The 18,254-nt window shown below is 38.0% G+C and overlaps 1 protein-coding gene and 1 pseudogene across 5 annotated transcripts in view; both read left to right on the top strand.

The window, feature by feature from the left end:
* Nucleotides 1-18,254, top strand: part of Anks1b (ankyrin repeat and sterile alpha motif domain containing 1B) — a 1,319,834-nt gene that overhangs the window by 626,459 nt on the left and 675,121 nt on the right. The window lies entirely within an intron of this gene.
* On the top strand, nucleotides 17,129-17,353 carry LOC101591819 (annotated as a pseudogene).

The following is an 18,254-nucleotide window of genomic DNA, read 5'->3' as shown; positions in this document are numbered from 1 at the left end:
TCTGAGGTTGCGTTTTGTTCCTTCTCGTCATTTTGTGTAGCACTGTCTTCTGACCTTTGTTGTAGATCTTTGCTGTAGTTATATCCTTCGCACGTACTGAAGTTCAGGTGCAGCTCTACAAAGTTTGGACTTACCCAGCTGCGTCTGGCTTGGGTCTGGCTGCTGTGCTCAATCCTTCCCGCTGCTGCCCTTAAGGATGAACCTGTTGTGCCCCTTTGTCGAGATGTTCTGCTCATGGACTAGCTGGTTGGATCTATTCTCTACACTCTCCCCTGCAGAGATTGCAGCTGCAGGATGACACCTCAGGCATGTATGCCAGGCCTGAGCTGTGCCTGGAGGGGGCAAGGTGAAGTAGGAGGAAGAGGAAGGTCTCTGCACACACTCACGGGACCTGTGCTAGAACCGGGTCTGGGGCCTCCGGGACAGGGCAAAAATTCCTACTCGGCGTGCGAGGTGGGGGAGGCACTGTGGAGTGGTGGGGGGCGGCCCAAGGGGTTGGGAGAGGGTCTGGCCCACTCTGCGCCTGGGCTGGGACTGGTCCCGCCTGCACAGGGTAGCAGGAAGCTCTCCTCACACTCACCGGACCTGGGCTAGGACTGGGTCTGGGGGCTCCCGGAACTCGGCTAAGTTTCTGTTCTTAAGAAAATAATTTCATTGAGAAAAAATAGCAATGAGACAGTTTCAAAACCGATTAGTAGGATGGTTTCAATAATTAATACAATGCATATTGTTGTCTTAGTGGTTGTTCATTGTACAAAATGTAGACATGATATCCTGTTTACAAACATTATTAGAACAAATCTTTCTATTCATTGAATTAAGAAAATGTAGCTGTATATCTATTATCACTATTTTGAATATACATATACAAAATGGTTGTTCATTTGTATCCCCTTTTTTTGTTTAGTATTGTCAGAGAAGGGTATTTCATTGTCATTTAATTATTATAGGTGTATGAATTCAGCATAATATTCCAATATAGTCCAGTAGTCCGTACTGGCATTGTCAGAAGTTGTTGACTTGAGCCTTTTACAGCTCAGCATATTAATATGGCTTTACTTTTTATACCTCATTTTTATGCTTTTGTACTGGATGGTTAAGATAAAGCAAGACCTTTATGGAAAGAAATGTAGCTTTTATATGTGACAAGGTCTATTTTGTTGCCAGTACCATGCTGATTTTATCACAGTAGCCTTGCAGTATAATTTCAAGTCAGGAATTATCATGCTTCCTACCTTTTCTTCCTTGCCCAGAATGGCCTGTGCTATCCTAGGTCTTTTCTGGTTCCAAATAAATTTTAGGAATGATTTCTCTAGGTCTGTGAGGTATGTTGGTGATAGATAGGGATTGCATTAAATCTGTACAGGAATTTTGTGAGTATGGCCATCTTCACAATGTTGGTTCTTCCTATCCAGGAGCCTGGAATATCTTTCCATTTTTTGAAATCCTCTGCGATCTCTTTTTTCAGCATACAGTTATTGTCCTTGAAAATATCTTTGACTTCTTTTTTTTTCAATAATTTTATTGAGAAACAAATAGCAGTGAGACAGTTTCAAACCAAATTGGCAGGACAGTTTCAATAATTTACACATTGCATACATTCTTCCTAGTGGTTATTTGCTGTACAAGATGCAGACATGATATCCTATTTACAAACACTATTAGAACAAATCCCTCTATTCATTAAGAGAATGTAACTATATATCTATCCTAACCATTTTGAATACATAGATACAAAATGGACATTCATCTGTATCCTCTATTTAGTTTAATTCCATTGTTTGAATATTATAGGTGTTTTAACTCAGCAAAATATTCTAAAAGAGTCCAGTAGTCCATAATAGTATTGGGTCTTCCGCTTCACTGGCAATATCAGAAATTGTTGACCTGAGTCCCCTACAGCTCAATATAAAACCATGGCTTTACTTCTTATACTTAATTTTTATACTTTTCTGCTGGATGGTTAATACCAAGATGAAGCAAGACCTATGCAACAAGAGTTGTAGCTTTGGGGTCTGATAAGGTCAGTGAAATCCCCTCAGGATTTATTCTGAGACCCTGTACCTCAGATTGTAGAACCTTTGTCAGTATCAGTCATGTGGATGAGTCACGGCCATTGCTTGGCCAATGTGCTCTCTGTGAAAACCTTAGAGAATGTTTTCTCTCCATGTGACTCTCCTTAGGCACACTCTACATCATCGATCACTTTCCTCTTTGGCCCCATAATCTCCTTGATTAGAAGATTTGGGACACAACCGAGTTACATGATGTAACATTTCAAGTTCTCCTATGTCCTGAGTCTTAATTGACCTTGGAAGGTTCGGGCCAAAAAGTTGGCCTTCCTTGCAGCCCTCCTTTTTCTCTAATTTGGTCTGCAAACTTAGGTTGTTAACCATCCAGAAGACAAGCTTATTGTTATTACCATACAACTTAGGTTGTTAAACTTAACCTCACTATCAGTCTGAATATCAAACATCTTAGACATAAGATGGAACAGGTATTTTTCATCAAGTATTGATATGTTTAACTTTAGCTCCCTACAGAATATGATAAAAAAAAGTTAAAAATTAGAATATATTTTAAAAATAGTCATAAAAAATTATATACTTCTTATAAGCTCTTTGTCATTTTGTATAGCACTGTCCTCTGACCTTTGGTGTAGAGTTTTGGTGCAGATATAACCTTAGCTCCTACTGATATTCGCGGGCAGATCTGCAAAATTTGCATTCATTCAGGTGTGCCTGTCTTGGATCTGGTACTGTGCTCAGCTCCTTCCTGCTGCAGCCCTTGGGAGTGAAACTGTTGTGCCCTTCTGGGATGATGTTCTGCTCCTGGATTAGCTCATTGGTTCTGGCCTGTCCTTTCTCCGCAGGGAATTCAGCTGCAGAGTTTCACCCCAGGCCTGTTTGCCAGGTCTGGGCTGGGTCTGCAGGGTACCATTCGGTGCAGGGTATCAGGGACGCTCTCCCACATAGTTGTTCGTTTGGGTTTGGGCTGGCTCTGGAGGATTGAAGGGGTCCAGAGATAGTGACAGAAGGTCTAACTCACATGGAAGGCCTGGACAGGATCTGGAGGGGTCCAGTGGGCGCAGGTGAGCAGGGAAGCTCTCCTAAGTTTCTTGTTATAAGAATATTTTTCTTACCCTCAGTCTATGATACTTGACTCTAGTTTATTTTAAGATTAGTATTACCTTATTATTTGAAACAATTTTTATAATCCACTTGAAGTTTGTAGTGAAATGTTAAGGTTGGGATTTAAATTTATTTTATTCCATTTGTGTAATGTAATTAAATAGATATTAATTAAACAATCCCTTCTTTTCCTATACTCTTTGAAATTTAAGATATTCTATATATTCAGATACATATTTGTTGCACTTTTCAGTATGATGGATTAATTTTATTATAATGACTTTATAATCTTTGCTATTCAATGATGTGAAACTTCCACTTTTTTCATATTTTCTTGGTTATTTTTGGCATTTATCTTCTCATTTTCATTTTAAGATAACTATGAAATTATACATATACTTAATCTTAAAAATTGACTTGTAAAAGCATTCAATTTATGTTCACATTAATTCTGGAGAATTGTCATTTTTATGCTGTTTTAAATGTTGCCCAAGATATGTTCATGTTTTATGATATTCAATAAAATTATATGGTTTGAAAAAAGTATCTCCTATGAACTTCATAGGAATACTTAGTTGATACCTTTTCTCACCATATTAAAATGAATATTTTTTCATTTCTATTGCAAGGCACCTACTGCTAGCATGAAGAAAGAATGCTGAAGTTTAGTTGCAGTCAGCCATCTTGTAATATTCTTATTAATCCTAACATAATTTTTAATGACAAACTTTATTATTCATAGAGATTCTTGGATATACATCAAATTTTCAAAAACAAGACATATTTTTAGTCTTCCAATATGTATAGGAATTATTTAATTTCTCATTTTTTCCCTTTTATAAGAGCCCTCAAGGCTACATTCAGTAAATGGCAGTGGAAGTGTTTGAGTCTGCTTTCACCATTAGTTAAGATAGCGTTAAGTTTTTTCTTCCTTAAAAGACATGACAATTCCTTTATAAATTGTATTTTTGTCATTGTATAGGGAGCTCTTTATTTCTATTAACATCTTGAACTTTAAAATCTGACCTTCCCCAGTTTAATATTTGTTTTCTTTTTGTGGACTTTAGTTTTATTCTTTTTGTATGTTTTTCTTAATTTGGTTGATATATATAAACCACAAATTAGTACATTTTAACGAGATATCATGTGATATTTCTTACAGGCATACATTTTGTAAAGTACAATTTACATTAACATATCTCCTCAGACATTTATCACTTCCTTCTTGTGAAAAAGTTCAGAATCCTTTTTCTGGCTTTTAAAACTACACAGAACATTGTTTTTTATCTATCATCACTCCACAGTGTAACAGCACAGCAGGATGTCTTGTTTGTAACTGTAACTGGTACCCACTGATCAACCTGATAGCCCTTCCCTATCTCTTTCCCCCTGCATGCTTCAGCGTCTAATAACTACTATGTTCTCTCCTCTCAACTTCCATGAGACCACATCTTATATTCCACATAGATGAGACTATGCCATACTTGTTTCTCTATGCCCTTATTTCGCTAAAGTAATAATTTCCAATTTTAACTATGTTCCTACAGATGAAAAGATTTCATTATTTTTAGTGCCTGAATAGCCTTCCACTGTAGACATTTTCTTGATCCATTCATCCGTCAGCGGACATTCAGGTCATTTCCATTTCTTGGCTACTGTGAATGCAGTGATAAACGTGGAAGGCCAGATGTCCCTTTGAAGTCATTTGATATCCTGGGGATATATGCCTGCGAGTGGGATTCTTGGTCATATAGCAGTTCTATTTTTAGTTTTTTGAAAAACTTCCATACTGCTTTTCGTAATGAGTGTACTGATTTATATTCGTAGAGTGCAAGGATTCCTTTCATTGCACATCCTTGCCAGCACTTGTTATTTCCGACTTTTCTTTATCACTTTATTTTAGGGCCCTTGTAAACAGCATATAAGTCTTTTTTAAAAACCTGATCTGATTCTTGGATTGCTTTCTCTTTATTGGAGATAATCTGATTTAGTATAACAACTGATATACTTGACTGTCATCAATTTAATCCTGTTTATAGTTGTCTCAGTGACTCTTTTCTCATTGCTGGGACAAATACCCGACACTCAGAATGAAGGAAGGAAAGATTTATTTAGCTCAGTTACTGGAGGTTTCAGTTCATACTCAGCCGGCTCCACAGCAGAGCGCCACATGGCAGAGGGCAACCTCTCATGGTGGCAGCAAAGAGCACAGAGCAAAATGGAGGAGTAGCAACAATGCAGCAGAGAGGAAGTCTCTCCCTTACATTGCACTCAGGCTCTCTGCCCCAGGCTGGGTGTGATACTTACACCCATAATCCAAGCAACCCTTATGCCAATCCCAGCAGCCCTCACACACATAATCCCAGTGGATCATGAGTTAATCACAAACTCTAGAAGCCTGCCCCATAACTGCATGAGGCTTTGGGGGGGGGGCCACCTAGACACAAACCATAACAATAGTCTATCTTATTTGTTCTTATTTTCTGGGTTCATTGAATTGATGGTAGTTTTTTCTTTACTCACTGGAAATATTCTTACTGTTATGTGTAAGACTAAAAATGATTGTCTTCCATTCCACATGTTCAAGATCAAGTATCTGTTTCTTTAGAATCACATGACAGTAAGTTGCCAAATATTTACCAACTAAGACACTGATAGTTCTCTTGTCTCATATATTATTTACCTGTATAACAAGTTCAGCTATGTAACAGATACCCCAAATTAAACGAGTACTCGAGTACTCTATTAAACAAGATAGAGTACTGTTTTCTTCTCATGTAACATTCCAGATATGAGCAAAGCAGTGTAGGCATGGTGACTGTAGGAACTCAAGGATTCGGACTTCTCCACCTTGCTCTTTGCTGGCTTAGCATTCTCATCCCTTTGCTTAACACGTCATTCCAGCCATCTAGAAGAGAAATCTGAGAGAAGAGATCCATCCCTTGATCTTACAGGTGTATGCGGCAGTTACACACATTCTCTCTGCTCACTCTGATCTTAATCACTGAGGTCCAGAGCAAGAATTCTTCTTAAACTTGCATCAAGCTAAAAATAGGATTTACTTACCATGCAGTAAGGGAAGAGGGGATGTTAGTAGACAACTAGCAGCTCTGACATTCCCCTACAAGTAGGACTTTCAGGAAAATTTTAAAATTCCACTTTCAACCCTTCTTAGCAATAGTTGTAAAACATTTCTCTCTTTCTTCTCTTCTTTGTGCTTCCAACAATCAGCAGTTCTCAATGAGTTCATGTGATCAACTTCAGAAGTCTTTAGAGTCCTGTGTTTTAATTATTTAATCATTGGTGGAAAACTTATAAGACAGGTATTACCACTGTAGATATAATTTTAGTGTTCATTATTTTTTTCTTTTAATACATCAACCAATGTTGAGGGTCCTGTTCCATCCAGTTAATGTCTTTTCTTAAGTATTTTCCTACCTGATAATCTGGAATTGTCTTTGTTCTAATACTAAAATTGCTAAGTTTGGGCCAGGGATATAGCTCAGTGTAATAAATGCTTGTCTGACAAGCACAAGGCCCTGAGTTCAATCCCTGGTACCACAAATAAAAATAAAAATAAAAATAAAAATGATAAGTTAAATGCCAGGATCTTTTTTTACTGTAAATAATATCTTTTAAAAAATCTGTAAGCTTATATGATATCCTTTTTATCCTTTATACAAATTTTTATTATCTGCCTGGATATTCAGCATGCAGACTGACAGAGTTTTTAATTGTACTTTTAAATTATTACCTTGTATTTTCCCCTGGAATTTCTGTTATTTGTACAAGAGGTCTAAATCTCTGTCTTGATTCTCTCTCTCTCTCTCTCTCTCTCTCTCTCTCTCTCTCTCTCTCTCTCTTTCTCTCCTCACTCCTCTGAGGTTGAGGTACTTCACTTCTTATTTGAGTGAATTGCAGTAACTCAATTCTTAACAATGAATAAGCCTTATCTTCAAATTATCTTAATTTTTGATTTGTCTCTGCCAGAAGCTCTGGTTTATTAGAGATTGTTCTCATTATTATATTTTTTCCTTAGTTGCTAAATCTTCTTAGCTATTCTTTCTTGTTATGTTAGTTTTATTTCATTTTTTTCTTTTTCTTTTTCTTTATGTATTTCATACCAGGTTGTACTATGCAGCTTGGAATCATAGTGATCCTCCTGTTTTCAGCCTCCCCAGCACTGGGATTACAATCATGCACCACCACACCTGGTCTTGGTAATTGGCTCAGTGTGCCCAGGGATGGGGGCAGTGCGGCATATATGGTACCAGGGATCCAAGCCCAGTCCTTGCACTGCCTAAGCAGGCATTAGTCCACTGAGCTATCTCGCTGGCCCTACTTGTTTGGTATTTAAGTGTACTTACTTTAATGCTTTGAAAAATGACAGCCTATAAAAAGAATGGTCAAGATGATGATGAGACAGAGAGAGAGAGAGAGAGAGAGAGAGAGAAAGAGAGAGCGAGAGAGAGAGAGAGAGATTTATTACCTGTCACACTTCCAGGATAAAGCTGCTCTGCAGACTTCCCATATTATAGTCAGAGACAACTTAGAACAACTGTTCCATAAACACTTGGTTTCTGATAGTTTTATAGATGGTGTATGATTCCCCATAGATCAATGCCAGTATTTCCCATTGGATTCCATGTTCTCTGCTAGATAAATTCTGCCTGGGCTTATGGCATTCCTATACTCTGCTTGTGTGTAGTCTTATATTAGTTCTAAGACTCTTTCCTGTTCCAGAAGGAGATGTACCTGTAATGACCTCCTTCTTTTCTTCAGACAGTTTGTTGGTTCCAAGAACTACATGGCTTCTGCTAAGCAGATGTGATGCTGGACAGAAAAATTATAGCGAAGTCGCCACCTTTCTAGAGCTATTATTTATAAGTTAGAAACTGAAAAAGGAATCTATTTAACAATAAATCAAAGGTAAAAAGAAATCACAGTATAAATTAACCAATACTGGACAGGAACAATATTGTAAATATATCCCTACCTATTTTATACTGACAAAGGAAAGACTGATGAAGGAAAAAGTATAAATAAATGCTATGAAGAACAAAGGATAACCAAGGATCTAGATGAAATCTTAAACATAGGAAGCTGTATCACATCATAAATAATTTTTTCAAAAAAGTCTGAGACACAAGCATACTATAATTTTCTTGAAAAATATTTATTACCGAGTATAGCTCTATATATCTCAATATAATAGAGTTGGTAGTTGAAAATAAATGATCAGCTAAGCATGGCAGATCACAAGTCTAAAGCTAGTTTGGCAACCTAGCCAGACTCTGTCTAAAATATAAAAAGGTTGAGAGTAGGTCAGTGGCAGATTGTTTGCATACCTATGTGTGAAGCCCTGGGTTCAACTGCTAGCCCCCTCCACTCAGGGGCAAGATGATTTGATAGAATAATTTGATTCAACTTGAAAGAACAGGGTTGTACAAATGATTTAAGAGAATATACAAAGAAGTAAACTACCCAACTTTTTAGCTATAATGTGTATACAAAACTGAACAACCAATGGCAAGGACAAGATGGCAGACTCCATCTTCAGTGTGAAAATAGTTAAGTTCTGAGTAAACATTACTACACTGACTCTCATAATGTATAAAAAAGTACATATTAGCTAAGCAATATTACTGCACTATTTCAAAGATAGTTCAGCCATCAGGAAATCTTTCAAAGTAATTCTTTAACTTGACATTTTAAAGGAAATAATCTCATTGGTCTTTTTAATATGAGGAAAGTGATATGGTTTAGATCTTAAATTTCTTCCAAAGCTTCATGTGTCTAAAGCTTGAAGTGCACATATTTTATTGTCCAGCTAGTCTATTTCTACTTCTAGATAGATCCCTTTGAAACAGAGCTCTTAACGTTCTAAACTATAGTTATTGAAACTCTCTGTCAAAGTTAAAATTTGGAAAAACCACACAAAGTATTCATCAGTAAGAGCACAAAACAAATTTTAGTAAAGTAAAACACTATGCATCAATTAAAATGAAAATGTTAGGTTCATAAACATCCATGAAGTTGCATTTTCAAGACAATGTTGAGTAGAATAAGGTCAGAGTCAGAATTGTACAGATATTTCTTATTATGAGAATTTAGAACACAAGGGATCATATATAATGAGTATAAGAACACATGCATAAATAATAAAGGTCTATAGGTACATGTAGAGAATGCATACAACTTCAGGATGGTGGTAAGTATTGAGGAGGGAAGGGAATGGGTTTGTGATGAGAAATGTGAGATTTTGAATGAAATTTTGTGCATAGTAGCTGATATATGAAACAAAAATAGATAAAAGCAGTGTATATTTATTGAATATTTGAGAAACAAAATCTTACAAAGAAAAAACAATCAATACTATGATTGGCCAGAGCTAAGTAGTGCCTTTAAGGACTTTCACTTCATGTGCAGTTTTACAGTATTTTTCATACTAAGTGTTTCATCTTTTTGGTGATTTTTTTATTGGTACTCCACAGTTATAAAAATTAGGTATCTTTTGCGCAATAAGTATATAGGTCTTTATAGCCAGTACTTTACCAATATATTATTAACATAAAAATGCCCTTAGGTTACAAAAATCACCAAAAATAATTGACTTTATGAGGACTATGTGAACTATATGACTGTATTACTGAATCTGGAAAATATAGATTAAAAAATGAGAAATGGTTCAAGATTAAATTGTATGTTTTCTTCCCACTTTGCTTTTCGAAATTCTGAGATGATTTGTGAAAGCATGTGAAATACAATCTAACTTTTCTAGGGCTGGACAAATAGCTCAGCAGATTAAAGCACCTGCAAGCAGACACAGGGGCCAGGCATTTGATCCTCAGCCTTCCAGGCTGGCTCCGCCCCTGGGGTGCTAAGACAGCAATTGAGACTGGGCATGGTGGCACACACCTGTAATCCAAGCTCTTGAGAAGCTATTATCAGGAGGATCACTATGAGTCCAATCAAATAGTGAGATCCTGAACACCCTGTAGGCCCTTCCATAAAATACAGAAGAAAAAAAAAAAACAAAAAAAAGAATATCTATCCCTGATGCCCATCCCTAAAGAAATATGTAGCTGTATGTTTCCTCTTTTGTCTTGAGATCTGGCCCATATGGGGGTGTCTGTCTTTTCCAAGTTGCAAAGTCACCTTGTCTTCCATATTGTCTCCTTGAGGGCCTGGCCCTGTCTGACTGCCTATAATATTTCCATCTAATTCAGCTGCCTACAGCATTACCCTCTCTGAAGAAGTAACGAGAACTGCCATGAGGGAACCATGGGCAATGACTGCTCTGGCTTCTTCAGGCTGAAAGGGGTCATAGTTATGAACCGGCCTCAGAGATACTCTCCAGAAGTAAAAGTCAAATTGTCATTTCCTTCAAACATTTGGCACATATATAATTTATATGACAAATATCTATGAACTACAGGTGTATGTGGCCATGAACATACACTTGTTACTATGTAATTCACATGTTTCAGTGAACATGTGGAAGAAATAATCTATAGGTAGATGTGCACTTGAATGACATGTATGAAGTAACAGAAGAATTAGGAAGGCGGTAGCTTTTCCAAGTAGGATTTTGCCAACTAATGAAGAAATCAAGAACTTTCAAAGGGTGAAAATTTGATATGAAATTTAAATTCACTTTGATTTAGTACAATAATAATAAAAGGAAAAGCAAAATAAATCATGTTGAAATGACCTACTATTCTCATTTTTTCTCCACTATATTAAGAAATGAAAGGTAGAAGGGCACTATTATCTTTGTAGATATCTTTGCAATGGTCATGCTTTCAGAGATCATTGTGAAATGAAGAATTTTTTGATTATTTGATGACTAACAGTTATAATTCCTAATGGCTGATGCTGTGCACCATAAAGAAATCAAGACCAATCACATTTTATCAATATATATCTCTTTTCATGCAAACTTTTTTTTACAAATAGTGCTTTTTTCTGTTAAAATTTATAGAATATAAAATACAATAAGCATTAAGGATCTCACTTAAATTTAAACTATTTTTAGTTCAATAGTCAATATTCAAAATTTTATTCCCATCTATATTTTGCAAAAATAGTATGAATATTAAGTAAGTGGCACAAAATACATTATTTAAAAACATGAAAACATTATTTGCTCATAATAATTCCACTGTGCAAAATTTGAGTTCTGACTCCTACTGAAATGAATCCCACTGTAGTGTGTAATAAGTGTAATAGGTTCACTGTATAATAGGTACACAGGATGATGTACGGTCAGGTTAGAGGGACATCTAATTTATATTTGTACATTTTATTATATATCCATCATACATTCAGATTTATTCATATTTATTCTTCATCATAATGTTTTTTCTTCCTAGTCTAACACTAGGTGAAGTAATCCCTTAGGTGAAGTACACCCTGAGGGGATGATTCTTGAGCTGAGGAAAACGGAAGCTACAAGGGTACTGAAAGTCATATATGTAAGTGGTATCTTGGTTCACAGCCATAAGGTTTTCTACCATTTTGGGCACAGATGGCATGAACAAGCACCAAATCAAGTTCAATGGTTAGATCCTATGTTGACTTTATGGGGAAGCTTGATTTGGTTCTCGTCCAGTAGGATTGCAACCAGAATCATGGAGAGAGTTTGTGGACTGAGGTAACATGTACTTCCAAGAATAAGGTCTGCAAAAATTGTGGAGGTTAGAGAGGTAAAGATAGGATGTGATTGGCCTTATAAAGATGAAAGAGAAAAACAGAGAAGAGTGGCTCAAAGGAAAGAAGGCAGTAAAGAATAAATTTGAGTGTGTGCACATCTGTACTGGTATTTCTGCCTTATTGTAGAAGTGATAGAAAATTCACGATTGCCTGACCAACATTGACTTCTTGACTCCATCCACATTTCTACCCCTTCCTATTTAGCAGACTTAGTTTTGTCAGGTCAACACCCTGTTCTGCAAAGCCATGTATTTCAAGAGATTTTTGTCCCTGTCTTCATGCTGTAGTCTATTCAGGTTGCTATTACAAAATACCATAAACAGTGTTGCTTACAAACAGCAGAAGCTATTTCTAACCATTCTAGAGGCTTGAAATCTCAAGGTCAAGGGCGGCTGGCGGATTCGGTGTCTGATGAGGGCCTGTTTCTCATTGCTGGTCATTGTCTCATTGCAACTTCATGGAACAGAAGGGGTTAGGAGTCTCTGTGTGGTTTCCTTTCATGAAAGAACTGATGCAGTCATAGGAGTAAGCTCCACCCTTGTGACCTAATCACCCCTCAGGGGCCCTACCACATAACACTAGTATCTCAGGAGGTAGGATTTTGGCAGAAGATTTTAGGAGGACAGAAATATTCAGACTGAAGCATCTCACCTCCTGGGGATTAAGTGCTAATTTATCTAAAACAACTCTTAATAATGATTGGAGGGCCGGCCAAATAGCTCAGTAGATTAAAGTGCCTGCAAGCAGGCAAAGTGGCCAGGAGTTCGATTCCTGGGCCTGCAGTGCTGGGCCCGCCCCTGAGGGTGTGCTGAGACAGCAATTGAGACTGGGCATGGTGGCATGCACCTTGTAATCTCACCTCTTGAGAGGCTGTAAACAGGTGGATCATTACGAGTCCGATCTAGTAGTGAGACCGTGAACACCCTGTAGACCCCTAAAATACACACACAAAAGATAATAATAGTTGGAGTAGACATTGACATGTGATAGAAATTTGGCTAGTAAGACTTAATAATTCCTGAAGAAGAGATAGCCTTCTACTTCATCATGAGTTTTAGTGTATCTCGTATGATGCAGGGACTGCTGCAGCCTCCTTTGTCCAGCCTGATAATGAGGGCAGTAGATGGCAGAGGTTAAAAATGCACAAAGAAAAGTAGCCAGAGCCCTAACATGTAGCACTGGGAGCCTCTCTGATTGTAGAATCTCTATTATGTGTAATAGTCACTGTCCTCTTTGCTTAAGGTAGTTAAAGGGAAGTTTTGTGTTAATTACCTAATCAATTAATTACCCCATCAATTAATGAAAAAACATAAATCCATTTTTAACAAAAATTAGATGGCAGGATAGAAAAAAAATATAAATAGAAACATGAAACGGAGCTTTGATAAGACTAATGTAAACTTATATCATAGGTTAGTATGTTCCATCTGTGTTATAAAATTATGATGTACACAGAGAAATCCGTATTATTTTCCATGTGAATTCCTACCAGAACCTTCAATAAAATGGGAGAAGAATCTGGAAGCTAAGGTAGGAAACTGGTAACTTACATATCATTTTATACTCTGTAAAGCTGTTTAAATATTTAACTCTGTGAATGTTTTATTTTCACATTAAGATAATATAAAAGTTAGAAGATTGTAAGTCATGCATATATTCCATTACAAAGGCTGAAAAAACATTGAGATTTATATATTTATTTGTACTTTTATTTTGTTGATAGTTTTTAGTTTCATTTTTCTATGATGTTTTTTGTTCCATTTCTATTGAAATATTTTTTTCACTGTACAAATAATTTTTGAAAGAATATGAAATTGTTAACCTCAAAAAAAAAAAAAAAGAAATTGTTAACCTTATTATAGCCACTGGACTTTTTCTTCTCTCAGTAATTACTACTTAGTTATTAAAAACAATTTCAAAAAACCGATGACTGAGAGCAATTGGATATGATCCAGTCCGGAATGGATTCACTAGGAAGCTGACTTTATTAGACTATAAGTGATTTTTGAGAGTAACTTGGAAGCAATACATGTGGAAAGGAAGCAGTAAAAGGCAGAAGAAATTGGGCTCTGATGCAGTCTCACTCAGTAGAGTCCTCTGAAGACTTCCCTGGGATCTCTCCAACTGAGAATAACCCTTCAAGGTCACTGCAAGGTGGTAAGAGGATAGGACCCCTACACTGCTGTGTTGGCCAGACATTGAATGTAGGCTGCTAGAGGGGTGTGAACCTAGGGCAGTCAGCTCGCTTCACCAAAGGTAGTTCCTAAAGAAACCTGACCGCTGGAGACTGGCACCAGAACACTTCAAACTGTGAGGGGAATAAATCTTTCAGATTCCAAATGAAATCTGGGTAGCACCACAAGGTGTCAACTGCATAAAATCATCTTTGTTTGTTTATTTTTGCACAGTATATTTGGTAAACTTACAAGAGTAAAGTTATTGGCAAGAGAGTTATTAAATGGTAGGCCACTGTGTCTAAATTAAATAAACAGGAGAGATAGTCGGCTGTCTAAACATCTGCCTGGCAAGTGCGATGACCTGGATTCAATCCCCAATACTGCATGCCATGCTGGCTCCGTGCCCAGCTGGCCACCAAAACCGTGCACAGTGGCACATGCCTGTAATCCCAGCACTGGGGAGACTGAAACAAGAGGATCACTATAAGTCCGATCTATGTAGTGAGAACCTGTACTAAATAAATAAATAAATAAATAAATAAATAAATAAATAAATTTAAATTCAATAAATAAGCAACGAAGATGGGGTGATAGGATTAAATTAGACAGCTAAAAGAGATGAGTCAGTAGAAGTGAACAATTAGGAATAATGTAAATCAGGGAGGTGGGAAAGAGGAGGATGGTTGGGTATTTTGTTTGTAGCACAGGTTCTTAGAAGTTAGATATGCATATGAAGTAGTTGCTGTTTACAGCGAAGTACATGGATGAGCCCTCCATGTGGCTCCCTGAGCAGAGCTAAGGTAAAGATCACATGGGCAGAAAACAAGCATTCCTGGGGCTAGGAGATCAACTGTCTATAGGGAATCCTGCAGGTCCTAGATGATTCCAGGTTTGGCGTGGGAATCAAGACTAAGAGAGACATTCTAATGCTTTGACGATTACCAGCAAGTAAGTGAGAATCCCTAAATGATGCATGAATCAGTATAGACTAGCACAACATTGGGTATTAAACTCATTTTGATATAAATGTGGATGAATACTGGAATCTGTGGTGTGAAAGGGTGAGCATTCCAACTCCATCTTCTATGATGTTGTGATCTCGGGTTTTAGTAAGTTGACCTTCTAATTTTCCTGAGAGAACTTGGTGCTTCTGCAGCAGGGATTTTGGTTTGAAAGGCTGGGGTGGGACTTAGGTTTGCTGCTTACACCACTTTTCCAGGAGCAGAAAAATATACAAAACAAATAGAGGGGGGCTATGAAGAATAAAAATGACAGAAAAGAATTCCTTGGGGAGGTCCCTAGAAAAGCACTGGGTCCCAAATAGGACTTAAAGGAACTGAGAGAACTTGAAGATCAAAAGTATGGGTAAGCACTCAACCACAAAATCTCCAGCAAATAAGAGAACCCCTGAATCCTAAGTGATGCAAAATATTGTATTTCTTTAATTTTTTCTGCTTCATGTGCCTACTATTTAGTCCTTAAACATTAGCCTCAGGAGGAGACTCCTCCTGTCTGGCCTCACTTTGTCTTTCATTGACTTTACTGTGCAGTTCTGCAAGATTCTAGTTCAGCAGTGGCAAATCTGTAGTCTGCTTACCTCAGCCAGTTCTTTGTCATCACTGTTAGGTCTAAAAGCCCCACCATTGCTATACTCAAGTTCATTCTGCTGTCAAGGCCAAGGAAAGGGCAAAATTCACCTATGAGTGACCTGTTAAATTCATGCTGAGTAAAGCTTTGAGAGTGTCCTAAGTAAGGAGTCTCTAAGGCACACAGACCTTTCACAATAATACTGATGAGTTATTAAGCTAGATAGACATCACAGCCATAGTTATGGAAACAGAGAAACAAGAGTAAACAGGGAGTAAAGCACACTGCTCCTTGGGCTACTTTTCATGGTTTTCTTGGAAGAAGACCAAAGATGTTTACCAAATGGAGTTGATAAACACTGCATACTGTCTTGAAGGTGCTGGTCAATAATATTACTCATCATCACACAGATGTGACTTCTTCTATGTGGAGAATCTGAAAGTCAATACAGCTTATAGGCTAGTCTTTTTATAGATGAAATCAGTATTTGGTTATAGTCTCAAGGAAAACAGTTTTTAGGCATGCAATGTGGCTGACCTTTATTTTCCTAAATGAAATAAATCAATCTTAACCATTTTTTTCCTCATTTTTATATTCCTTCCTATTTTTCATCTTAACAGTTGTCTTAGTTAGTTTCTTACTGCTGAAATGCAATACCTGACACCCACCATTTAAAGGAAGAAAGGTGTATTTTGGCTCACAGTTTATACAGGTCCATGCCTACTGGCTCCACGGCAGGACTGCGTGGCTGAGGACTAAGAACTTACGGCAAGGCAGGCAGGTGGGAAGCAGAGAGAACTGAAGGAAGTGGGAAGGATGTGTTTATACTTCCAACTGTGCCCCACTGATCCACCTCTTGTACCATGCTTCACCTCCTCAAATCACGCCCAGATACGAAGCCATCAGTGGGCTAATCCAGGGCTGAGTATCATACACCCACAGTCCACTCACTGCTCCAAAGCCCCTTTATGAGTACATGAGGCTTTGGGTCATGTGACATATCCACTGCAGCAAGGTTTGCTAGCACTGTCTTCATTCATTTCCCATGCATGTCCTGTGCACCAGCCAGCCCGAGCTTTACATTGTTCCCCAAAGCCATAATGCACTTTTATGCTTCCGCACCACTGCATATTCTATTTTCTTCCTTGGAATTTTTCCGCCATGAGTGCTTGATGGCACTCATGGCTCCAAGATATGACTACGTTTTTCTTCATTACTTCCTTTTTTGCCCATAACCTAACTCTCTACTCTGGTCCCTGTGCAGTTAGAGACCCGGTGGGGGCTCACTCTTCTTTGCTCCCACAGTGCCTAATATGTAGCATAAGTAACACAATTTGTAACACTGTATTTACCCTTCAATATTTTTCTATGATGTAGCCCTTTCAAAACAACTTTGAAAAGCTATTTATTATAGGGGCCCAAATATCTAACATATTGATCATGTTATAAATGTTATCCAGCCACAGTATTTTTCTCCATCAGCTTGAAAGGACATTGGTGTCGAGGACAGTAATGACCATGAGTTCCGGTGCAGTGGCAAAGCCCCAGATGTGGGTCTTCTGGCCAGGCACTTGCAGATTCATATTGTTGGAGCGTTTGTTGTCTCCCCGGGGGTTGCAGCTCCCTATGTTTGGCGTGGCTGAATCAAGAAAGAAGGCATATGCAGATTTCTGCAGACAGTATGGTTCCATGGAAGATTTTGAAGAAATGTGGAGGGCTGGTAGCTTTCAGAGTGCAAAGTAATGTAGGAATAAGAAGGTTTCTTTGGATCAAGTTCCATAGACATTTGTCACTGATCAGTGTTCCTGACCTGTGAATCATCAACATGTAAGCCAAGGAATTCTTAGATTCTCATGCCATATAAACACTTGTGTGGACAGTAAAAAAGAAAAATAAATACATAAATGTTAGCCAACCCCCTAACCTATTAGCTATCTATTGTTGCATAGCAAATTGCTCCAACACTGCCGCCAGAAATGATGAATATCTATTATCTTTCTGGATCAGGAATCTAGGAGGAATTTAGCTGATGGCTCGGGCCTCGGGTTTCTCACGAGGGTGCAGACCAGTTGTTGGACAGAACTGCAGATATTTCAAGGCTCAGCTGGGGCTGAAAACCCCACTCATGCTTTGGTGGACATTTCAATTCCTGGTGGGCTGTTGACCTGAGGACCTCAGTTCTTGGCCGAACCACATTAGCCTTCCCATAAGGCTGCTCAGAGTGTGGCTGCTGGTCTTCCTCAGTATAAGAGATCTGGAAAAGAGAGGGCACAAGTGGACAGACACCAAGCTTTACAAAAGCCACCATCTTTCCATAACCTATTCCAAGAATAGACATCTCATCACTTACACCTTTATTTTTCTTTTAATCTTTTATTTATTTATTTAATTGGTGTGGGGTGTTGCTACCCAACTCCAACTCATAGTGATCCTCCTATCTCAACCTCCCTAGTGCTGGGATTATAGGTATGTGCCACCATGCCCAGTTTCGGTGGCTGGGCTGGCATCGCATGCGATACCGGAGGTGGAACCCAGCTCCTTGCGCTTGTCAGGAAGGCTTATAGACTGCCAGGTTTCTCCTCAGCCCTGTCTTTGTTTTTTTGCATGAAGCAATTTGATCTTAGTTTTTTTTTTTTTTTTTTTT

The sequence above is a fragment of the Octodon degus genome, unplaced genomic scaffold (assembly GCF_000260255.1).
Source record: "Octodon degus isolate 3935 unplaced genomic scaffold, OctDeg1.0 scaffold00004, whole genome shotgun sequence".
NCBI classification, from domain to species: Eukaryota; Metazoa; Chordata; class Mammalia; order Rodentia; family Octodontidae; genus Octodon; species Octodon degus.
The sequence above is the reverse complement of the archived record's forward strand: the minus strand, read 5'-3'. Positions and strand labels throughout refer to the sequence as shown.